Genomic DNA, 10,926 nt, shown 5'->3' with positions numbered 1-10,926 from the left:
GTCTTGTGGATCGGTACGGAGACGTCTGTACTTATCTTCGAGAGGCTACAGAACTGTTAGGAAATTTCCATTTCTTTCATTCTTGTCGTGCGGAATTTGTTGAATTTGGAATTTGAACCTTTGTATCTCCATTCTCTCATAGATGGTGAGGAAACGTGCTACTGGGTTAGCGGAGCAGGCATCCGTACATACTGCTAGGGATACAAGAGGCCGGGGCCGAGGTAGAGGCCGAGGAAGGGCACGTGATATGACTAGAGCACATGTCAGAACAACAGTTGAGGAGCCACCAGTAGCTCCAGTTGGGGGACAGGTACCAGAAGCACTTGTTGTTACCCCGGACTTCAGGAGACTTTGGCACAGTTCCTGAGTATGTTTGGTACATTAACTCAGGCGGGATTGATCTCTGTTGCACCAAACATTCCACAGATTGGGGGAGTAGCTCAGACTCCTACCACAATTCCAGAGTAGCAGGTTCACGTTGGTCAGGTTCCGGGTGTAGTACCGGTACAACCTGTTATTCCGGTTCGGCCTGAGGTCAGGATCGAGGCATCAGAAGAAGAACAAAAGAGACTTGAAAGGTTTAAGAGGTATAGTCCACCAACTTTCAGTGGCACAACTACAGAGGATGCCCAAGAAGTTTTAAAAAATTGTCACCGTATTCTCCGCACCATGGGTAATGTGGAGGTGAGCGGAGTTGCCTTTACTACATTTCAACTGTCAGGCGCAGTGTATCGGTGGTGGCAAATCTATGAAGAAGGTAGACTAGCCGATGCCATGCCACCAACTTGGGTTCAATTTTTGGAAATGTTCTTGAAAGAGTTTGTTCTCCAGACTCTCAGAGATGCATGGCGCACAGAGTTGCGTCAGGGCACTATGACAGTGTCAGAATATGCTATCAGGTTCAGTGAGTTAGCCCATCATGCACCTATGTTAGTTCCTACAATCAGAGAACGGATTCGCAGATTCATTGAGGGGCTCGATTATGATATTAAAATATGCATGGCTCGAGAGTTGCAAACTGATACTCCATTTCAACAAGTAGTGGAGATTTCAAGGAAGATTGGGGGTGTTTTAGGCGAGGAAAGAGAGTCTAAGGAGGCCAAAAGGTCTCGAAAATCTGGAGGGTTCAGAGGATTTTACTCTTCAGCTAGAACCCATTATAGCGGAGGCTCGAGCAGTCGGTCAACTCAGTCCGCACATCAGAATACTCGGAGTGCTCCAGTTTACAGTGCACCACCGACACGAGTTTCTTACAGTGGTTATTCCAGTTATCCGGCACAGACTCAGTACAAGCAGCCGCGACCTCAGAGGGGTTGTTATGAGTGTGGTGATACTAGGCATATCATGAGAGATTGTCCCATACTTGGGAGGGGTGGATTTCATCAGAACACTCCAGCTACAAGCTTTATTCCAGTTGATATTCCACGTGCACAGTCAGCTAGAGATGGAGGACAGGCGGGTAGTGGGCGCCTGAGAGGTGGAGGCCCGACCCATTGATTTAATCACTATGATTTGGCTGAGGCCAATACACCCGATGGTGTCGTTACAGGTACGATCCTGATTTTTATTATAAAATGATATTTTCCTTAATTTGATTCAGTTCTGAATATTGAGGTGAATCCTCCTATTATGCTCCACTTATAAGTGACCTTCGTAAATTTGTGACCCACTTATATGTGTATCCCTGTTGGGAGATTTAAAGATGTGAGTCTATGTCTGTCATTTTATTTTTGTGCACCATTGAGGGCTATAAGTCCAAAAGCAAAATTTTATTATTCAATACAGTGGGTTTAATGTATTTCGGAATAATTGATTCTAATTTTTATGAATCATACACCCTACCGGTATGAGGGTTCATTATATGTTGTGAAAATTGTTTATGAAATATATTGAACAGAAGAAAGAAAGGAAATTAAAATTTTCAGTTGGCACAATGTGCAATAAAATTATGATTCGGATTTAAGGACGAGATCCTCGTATTTTTTTTTACATGATGTGAAATATTTAAACCGGGGTGCAAGCTGCGGTGGAGGTTATGTAAGGACGAGATCCTTGTGGTGAAATATTTATGAGTTTAAAATTATCCCTTTGTGAAATTAATTTGTACAATAATATTAATAGGGAGTCATGCCTGTTAGGCTTATTTGATAATTCTTTTATATTTTTCTGTTCATATTCATCCATTTTCGTGTTGTAAACATTAAGTTTTAGCCTATGAGGTGAGTGCCCAGGTGGCGTTAAATGTGACTCATTAATCTGACTAGGTAATCATGAGGTCTTCATGCCTCACATTCTGTTGTTAGTGTTGTGAAAAAAAAAATTCGAAATGAGGTGGTGGTTAATATGAGATTAATTGATGATGCTGGAATTAATTATGAACAGCTTTTAAGACCAGAGATGTGGTGATGAGCATACATATGATGTGCTTCATGTCCTTATATCATAATGATAATGCAGTGCTTGTAATGCTGAGATTGGTGTTATTCATATATACCTTGAGGTATTTTATTGGGTTGTGGATGAGTTATTAGGAGTTGTTTTGGTGTTACTCTGGCAGGTGGATATGCCCGTTTACAGAGGAGACTCTGCCAAAATTTCTGGAAAATTTAGGAGTTAGTAAAATTTGGAGGATTGAGATTTGCAAATGAAGAGATAAGTTATGTTACGTGTCTGAGGGCGAATGAACCTAAGCCGGGGGAGAAAGTAACACCCCAGATTTTTTTTTTGAATTACTTCAACACTATCAAGAAAATTGATGTGTGCGTAGGCACGAGTTGCTATAGCCAGTTGAGACTAATACTGCATTGTTGTGAAAATCATGCTATAGCCAGTTGAGACTAATACCGTGCGTTGTTGTGAAAATCAGACCTTTTGAAATGTTTGGAGTGTAAGGACTTGATCTTAAAGTTTTCAAGTATGGATAAAAAAAATAATCTCAATTGAGATGGTGTTGTCGAACCCGTGTTAAATTGCGGGAATGTAGAATCACCCACAAGTATGTGTGCAAGAATATACTCAGTAATTTAAAGTCCTCAGAAAGATTCTTAGCACGTTCGAGGATGAACGTTTGTTTAAGAGGTGGAGAATGTAACGACCTCACTTGTCGTTTTAAGAAATTACGCCTCGTTCAGTGACTTAAGGTCTCGATAAGCTTCGCAATATGTATTGTGACCCACGTGTATGGTCGAGTTTGGTTTTCGGAAGATTTGGAATTTAATTTAAAGAAAAATTCTCATTTCGAAGCTTAAATGGAAAGAGTTGACCGGGGAGTTGACTTTTGAGCAAACGACCCCGGAATAGAATTTCGATGATGGCAATAGCTTCGTATGATGATTTCGGACTTAGGCATATGTTCGGGTTTGGATTTGAAAGTCCGTAGGACAATTCAACACATTTTGGCGAAAGTTGAAAAATAAAAGATTTTGGAAAAAGTCCGACCGAAGGGTGAATTTTTGATAACGAGGTTGGATTTTGATTCCGAAAATGGGAATAGCTCCATTACGTCAATTATGACTTGTGTGCAAAATTTGAAGTCATTCCGGATTGATTTGATACATTTCGGCGCAAAATATAGAAGTTGGATGATTTGAAAAACTTATAATTCGATTCGATGCGCGATTCGTAATTTCGACGTTGTTTGATATTGTTTGAAGCCTCGACTAAGTTCGTATTGTATTTTGGGACATGTTGGTATAATTGGTTGAGGTCCCGGGGGCCTCGGGTGGATTTCGGAAGGTTAACGGAGCAATTCGGACTTGGAAGAAGCTGCTGGAAAATGGCAGAAGCTGTTGGAATCGCACCCGCGGAATTTGGGCGCAGGTGCAACCATCGCAGAAGCGAGAAGAAGCTCGCAGAAGCGAAATTGGCTGGGCTGTACTGAGGCCGCAGGTGCAAAGAATTTCCCGCACCTGCGTGAGCACAGAAGCGGAAGCTCTTCCGCAGGTGCGAGGGCAGCGCTAGTGGACGTCGCAGAAGCGAGAATTGGCTCGCAAAAGAGAGCTCGCAGGTGCGAAAATATGTCCGCAGGTGCGGAATCTGGGCAGAACATTTAGGGCCAAAAATGGTCATTTCGCCATTTTTCGTTTCGGATTTTTTCGAGCTCGGATTTAGGCGATTTTGGAGGGAGTTTTCACAAGCTTGGTTGGAATAAGTGTTCTATATTCTAAAGTGTTTATATTTCATGAATCCATGATGATATTCATCATTTAATTCGTATTTAAATGGAAGAAATCAAGATTTTTGTAAAATCTTCCAAAAACGAAAATTTAAGATTTGGAAGTCGAGTTGTTATTGGAATTCAATAAAATTGGTATGGTTGAACTCGTATCGGAATGGGTGTTTGGATTTCATGAAAATTATGTCGGGTTCCGAGAGGCGAGTCCCGCGTTGACTTTTGTTGACTTTTTAGAATAAATTTTTAAGTCGACGTATTATTATCCGGAATTACTTCCAATGAATTCTAATGAAGTTATACAATTAATTTGGATAGATTTGAGCTGTCCGGAGGCCAATTCAAGCAAGAAGGCTATTTTGGAATATCGGCCTAACTTCAAAAAGGTAAGTGTCTTGCTTAACCTCGAGTGGGGGAATTACCCCTTAGGCATTGAGTCTTATGTGCCATTTGTGAAATGTGAAAAGCCGTGTGCGCGAGGTGACGAGTATGTACTCAGGCTTATACGTGCAAAATTCATTGAATTAAAGTCTTAGGCATTATTGCGTAGTAAATTGGGAAATTGTGGAAATATTTTATATCATCTGTTTGCCATGCCTAAATCCTTATTGTTGAATTTGTTTTTATATGATAATTTGATGTGATTGTTACTTGAAATATTTATGAAATTTCGTGAGTATTGTTGGTTTAATATTTCTTGGAAATAAATTCCAATATGAATCTTCTTATGTAAATAATTAATTTAAGCAAGCTTAAGAATAAGTGTTAATATAATTATCTAAATTTGCATTAGTGAAGGTTTTGCTTTATGCTGAGTAATTTCTATCTCTATTGATTGTTTTTGAGTGTTATATACATTGTGTGGAGCCTTGGGCTATTTGTTGTGAAATTAATTAATTTTGTTATATCTTTGGAATTTGGTTGTGGCCATTGGGCAAATTGTGATATGAATTGATTTTTATTATATTGTCATGTTAATTTTCTGTATAAATTATTGTGTTGTGTGAGTTACTATATTGGAGAGATAAGGGTAGCATTTCACCGTTGATATTATGTGGGTATAAGGGTGGCATTTCACTGTTGTTGTGTTTGTTGGAATATTGTCTGGGCGGAGCGATAAGGGTGGCAATAGAAGCGATAAGTGTGGCTATTGATATTGTCTGGGCAGAGCGATAAGGGTGACTATAGGAGTGATAAGGGTGGCAATAGGAGCGATCAGGGTGGCTATTGTCAGGGGCGATATGTGTTGATGTGGGGTTGTGGTGTTGATAATTTTTAGGTGATGTTGTGATTTTATTGTGTTTATTTCTATACCTTGTGCAACTTGTCTTATTGTTGGTAAATTGATAACAATCTGATGCATGTTGAAATTGAGAGCCTGTGGCTATTACCAGGCGGATTAAAAAAGGAAATGTGGGCTCGAGGTGCCGTGAGTAAATAATGATAATTGGCACGTGAATTGTCCGTGCAGTTGTGATATGGAATGAGGGCGTGAGGTGCTCGGGAAATATGATGATTTAATTATGGGCACGAGGTGTCGTGAAAATATAAAAATGGGATGAGACCCGTGTTTACGAAAATTATGAAAATGGCCTAAGACCCGTATTTTTATGATTATGAAATGAGGTGTCACATGGTGACTTTTTAATTGAAAGAATTATTTTCAAAATATTTATTTGGAAGGATTTTTACTTAGAAAGTATTATATGAAAGAATTTTATTTGAAAGATATTTATTTGAGGAAATTATATTTGAAAAGATTTATTGAAAGAATTATATTTGAAAAATAATTATTTGAGAAAATTATATTTGAAAGAGAGTTATCTGGAAGAATTATATGTGAAAGACATTTATTTGAAGGACTTGATTTAATTGGGTGTACTTGTGTTTATTAATTGTTGAGTGATATTAATGGTATTCTTGTTGTCTGTTGTGCATATCACCGGTTGTTCCATGTTGTCCTATTGTTATTTGTTTCCTATTATTTTATATATTATATTGCACAGGTTATTAGACTAGTGAGTGTCTTGACTGTACCTCGTCTCTACTCCATTGAGGTTAGTCTTGATACTTAATGGGTACCGACCGTGGCGTACTCATACTACACTTCTGTACATTTTTGTGCAAAGCCAGGTATTGAAGATAACGGACTTGAGTAGAGTTAAAGCGAGATCGTAAGGATTCAAGGTGGAGCTGCTTGGTCATCGCAGTCCCTTGGAGTCTTTTCATTTCATTGTACTGTTAACTTATAATCAAACAATATTGTATATTCGTTCCTCGTGATCATTCTATGTATTCAGTTAGAGTTCGTGACTCAGTACTACCAGTCTTGAGAGGTTGTACATTCATATATTGTAATTATTTCCGTTGTTAGTTTTTTTTTTATTAAAAAAAATGGCTCCAAATATGTAATGAAAATCGGCTTACCTTGTCTTAGAGACTAGGTGCCATCATGACTCCTGTGGTGAGATTTTTGGTCGTGACAGTAAAGGATGTTCCTGATGTATTTCCAGCGGATCTTCTGGGTATGCCACCCGACATGGATATTGATTTTGGCATTGATTTGTTACCGGGCACTCAGCCCATTTCTATTCCACCTTATCGTATGGCCCCAACAGAATTGAAAGAATTAAAAGAGCAATTACAAGAGCTTCTTGATAAGGGTTTTGTTCGGCCCAGTGTATCGCCTTGGGCTGCTCCCGTCTTATTTGTGAAGAAGAAGGATGGTTCTATGCGGATGTATATTGATTACCGCCAGTTGAACAAGGTTGCAGTGAAGAACAAGTATCCATTGCCACATATTGATGACCTATTTGATCAGTTTTAGGGTGCCAGAGTGTTCTGTAAGATCGACTTGCATTCAGGCTATCATCTGTTGAAGATTCGGGAGCCATATATCCCGAAGACTGCTTCCAGGACTTGGTATGATCATTATGAGTTCCTTGTAATGTCATTTGGGCTGACCAACACCCCAGCAACATTTATGCACTTAATGAATAATGTTAGCCCTATCTTGATTCTTTCGTCATTGTGTTTATTGATGATATTCTGGTGTATTCCCGGAGTCAGGAAGATCATGAGCAACACCTGAGGACTGTGCTTCAGACTTTGAGAGAAAAGAAGTTGTATGCAAAATTTTCAAAGTGTGAATTCTGGCTTGATTCAGTGGGATTTTTGGGTCATATAGTTTTGTGCGAAGGAATCGAGGTAGATACGAAGAAGATTAAAGCAGTGCAGAGTTGGTCCAGACCGACCTCAGCTATGGAGATCCGGAGTTTCCTTGGTTTGGTGGGGTATTATCGCCGATTTGTAGAGGATTTCTCTTCTATTGCCACAACTATGACCAAATTGACTCAGAAGGGTGCTCCGTTCAGGTGGACCGAGGAATGTGAGGAGAGCTTTCAAAAGCTCAAGACAGCTTTGACTACAGCCCCAGTATTGGTGTTGCTCACAGGTTCAGGGTCTTATACTGTGTATTGTGATGCGTCGCGTATTGGTCTCGGCGTAGTGTTGATGCAAGATGGTAGGGTGATTGCCTATGCGTCCAGACAGTTAAAGGTACATGAGAAGAATTATCCGGTCTACGACCTCGAGTTAGCAGCTATTGTTCATGCCTTGAAGATCTGGCGGCATTATTTGTACGATGTCCATTGTGAGGTTTATACCGATCACCAGAGTCTACAACATCTGTTTAAATAGAAGGATCTTAATTTGCGGCATCGGAGGTGGTTGGAGTTGCTTAAGGATTATAACATCACCATTCTTTATCACCCCGGGAAGGCCAATGTGGTGACCGATGCCTTAAGTCGTAAGGCGGAGAGTTTGGGCAGCTTAGTATATTTAGCGGTAGCAGAGAGGCCTTTAGCCTTGGATGTTCAGGCCTTGGCCAACCAGTTTGTTAGATTGGATGTTTCCAAGTCGAGCCGAGTTTTGGCTTGTGTGGTTTCTCAGTCTTCTCTGTATGATCGTATCAGGGAGCGTCAGTATGATGACCCCCATCTGTTTGTCCTTAAGGACACAGTTCAACATAGTGATGCCAAAGAAGTCACTATTGGAGATGACATTGTATTACGGATGTAGGGTAGGCTATGTGTGCCCAATGTAGATGGTTTGCGGGAGTTGATTCTCCAGGACGCTCACAGTTTGCGCTACTTCATTCATCTATGTGCCATGAAGATGTATTAGGACTTGAGATAGCACTATTGGTGGAGGCGAATGAAAAAAGACATAATGGAGTATGTCGCTCGGTGCCTAAATTGTCAGCAGGTGAAGTATGAGCATCAACAACCGGGTGGATGCTTCAGAAGTTAGAGATTCTAGAATGGAAATGGGAGTGGATCACTATGGATTTTGTTGTTGGGCTCCCACGAACTCAGAGGAAGTTCGATGCAGTTTGAGTGATTGTGGATAGATTGACCAAGTCAGCTCATTTCATTCCTGTTTTTACTACTTACTCTTTAGAGCAACTGGCTCAGGTTTACATTCGCAAGATTGTCAGGCTTCATGGCGTACCGGTATCTATCATATCTGACCGAGGTATGCAGTTTACATCATGGTTCTGGAGAGCCGTACAGCGAGAGTTGGGTACTCGAGTAGAGTTGAGTACAACATTTCACCCTCAGACGGACGGACAGTCCGAGCGCACTATTCAGATATTAGAGTCTATGATTCGTGTGTGTGTGTGATAGATTTTGGGGGTGCTTGGGATCAGTTCTTACCACATGCGGAGTTTGCTTACAACAACAGTTACTAGTCGAGCATTCAAATGGTGCAGTATGAGGCCTTATATGGTAGGCGGTGCCGGTCTCCAGTGGGTTGGGTCGAACCGGGCGAGGCTAGACTATTGGGTACAGACCTGGTTCGGGATGCTTTGGAAAAGGTTAAGTTGATTCAGGATCGACTTCGTACAACCCAATCTAGACAGATGAGTTATGGAGATCGGAAGGTTCGTGATGTTACATTCATGGTTGGTGAGCGGGTTTTGCTCCGGGTTTCACCTATGAATGGTGTTATGAGGTTCGGAAAGAAGGGCAAGTTGAGCCGGAGGTATATTGGACCTTTTGAGATTCTTAAGAGAGTTGGAGAGGTGGCTTACAGACTTGCACTACTAGTGAAGGGGTTATCCGGTCGAGGAGGCGACTTGGGAGACCGAGCATGATATGCGCAGCTGTTATCCTCATCTTTTCACCACTCCAGGTATAATTCTAAACCCGTTCGAGGATGAACATTTGTTTAAGAGGGGAGGATGTAACGATCCGGCCAGTCCTTTTAAAAGTTGTAGCCCCGTTCCCCTATTTACTACTCATTCTGTACTTTATAACTGTTATGTGACTTGCCGGGGTAGTTAGTTCGGGTCCGGAGAGATTTCGGAATGAATTGAGATACTTAGTCTTAAGGTTGAAAGCTTAAGTTGAAAAAGGTTGACTGGATGTTGACTTATGTGAAAACGACCCCAGAATAGAATTTTGATGATTCCAATAGCTCCGTATGGTGAATTTGGGCTAAGGAACTTATCCGGAAAATTATTTGGAGGTCCGTAGTTAAATTTGGCTTGAAATGGCTAAAATAAAAATTTAAGTTTGGAAGTTTGACCGGGGAGTAGACATTTGATATCGGGGTCGAAATCCAATTCTAGAAATTTAAATAGGTCTGTTATGTCATTTATGACTTGTGTGCAAAATTTGAGGTCAATCGGACTTGATTTAATACGTTTCGGCACAAGTTTTGTAAATTTGAAAATTGAAAACTCATAAGTGTGATTCGAAGTGCAATTCGTAATTTCGATATTGTTTGATGTAATTTGAAACCCCGAGTAGCTCCATGTTATATTACTGGACTTGTTGGTATATTCTGATGGGGTCCCAAGTACCCCGAGTGCAATCCGAATCGAAATCGGATCAATTTTTGGACTTAGGAAAATTCTGAAATTTGCAGCTTATGGTGCCATCGCATCTGCGGAGGAACTAACCGCATGTGCGGACTCGCACAAGCGAGCTGTGGCTCACAGAAGTGGACAAAGGGATGCCGAGTTGGAGTCGCAGAAGTAGAAAGAGCTCCGCAGAAGCGAAGCCGCTTCTGCTATGGAACAAACCGCAGAAGCGGGAGGCGAGGTCGCACCTGCGGTTGCGTAGAAGTGAACCATTGTCTGCATGTGCGAAGGAAGCTGTCCAGTGCTGCTTCGCAGTAGCGGAAATGTGGTGGCAAATGCGACTCCGCAGAAGCGACAATTGGTCCGCAAATGCGAAAATACCTGGACAGAACATATAATTCGGGGGTTGGCCATTTTTACCCATTTTTGGATTTTAAGAGCTCGGGTGAGGTGATTTTCAGGCGATTTGTTAAGGAAAATATCGGGGGTAAGTGTTCTTAACTCAATATTGGTCAAATTACCCGAATTCATGGTTATTTTTAACATTTAATTGGTGATTTGAGTTGGAAAATTGTGAAAACCCTCTTAGTTTAGATTGAAGATTTGAGGGTCGAGTTGAGGTCGGAATTTAGTAATTTTGGTATGGTTGGACTCGTGGTTGAATGGGCGTTCATATTTTGTAACTTTTATTGGGTTCTAAGAGTGGGCCCCACGGGCAATATTTTGGAGTTAAATTTCGGATTTTGTTGGAAAATTTATATTTTCATATGGAATAAATTCCAAAAATTTGTATTGATTGAAACGAATTAATTGTGACTAGATACGAGGCGTTCGGAGGCCAATTCACGAGGCAAAGGCATAGAAGAGTAAAGAATTACCCGATTCG

The sequence above is a fragment of the Nicotiana tomentosiformis genome, chromosome 8, assembly GCF_000390325.3.
Source record: "Nicotiana tomentosiformis chromosome 8, ASM39032v3, whole genome shotgun sequence".
Taxonomy (NCBI): domain Eukaryota; kingdom Viridiplantae; phylum Streptophyta; class Magnoliopsida; order Solanales; family Solanaceae; genus Nicotiana; species Nicotiana tomentosiformis.
This window is presented reverse-complemented; position numbering follows the sequence as displayed.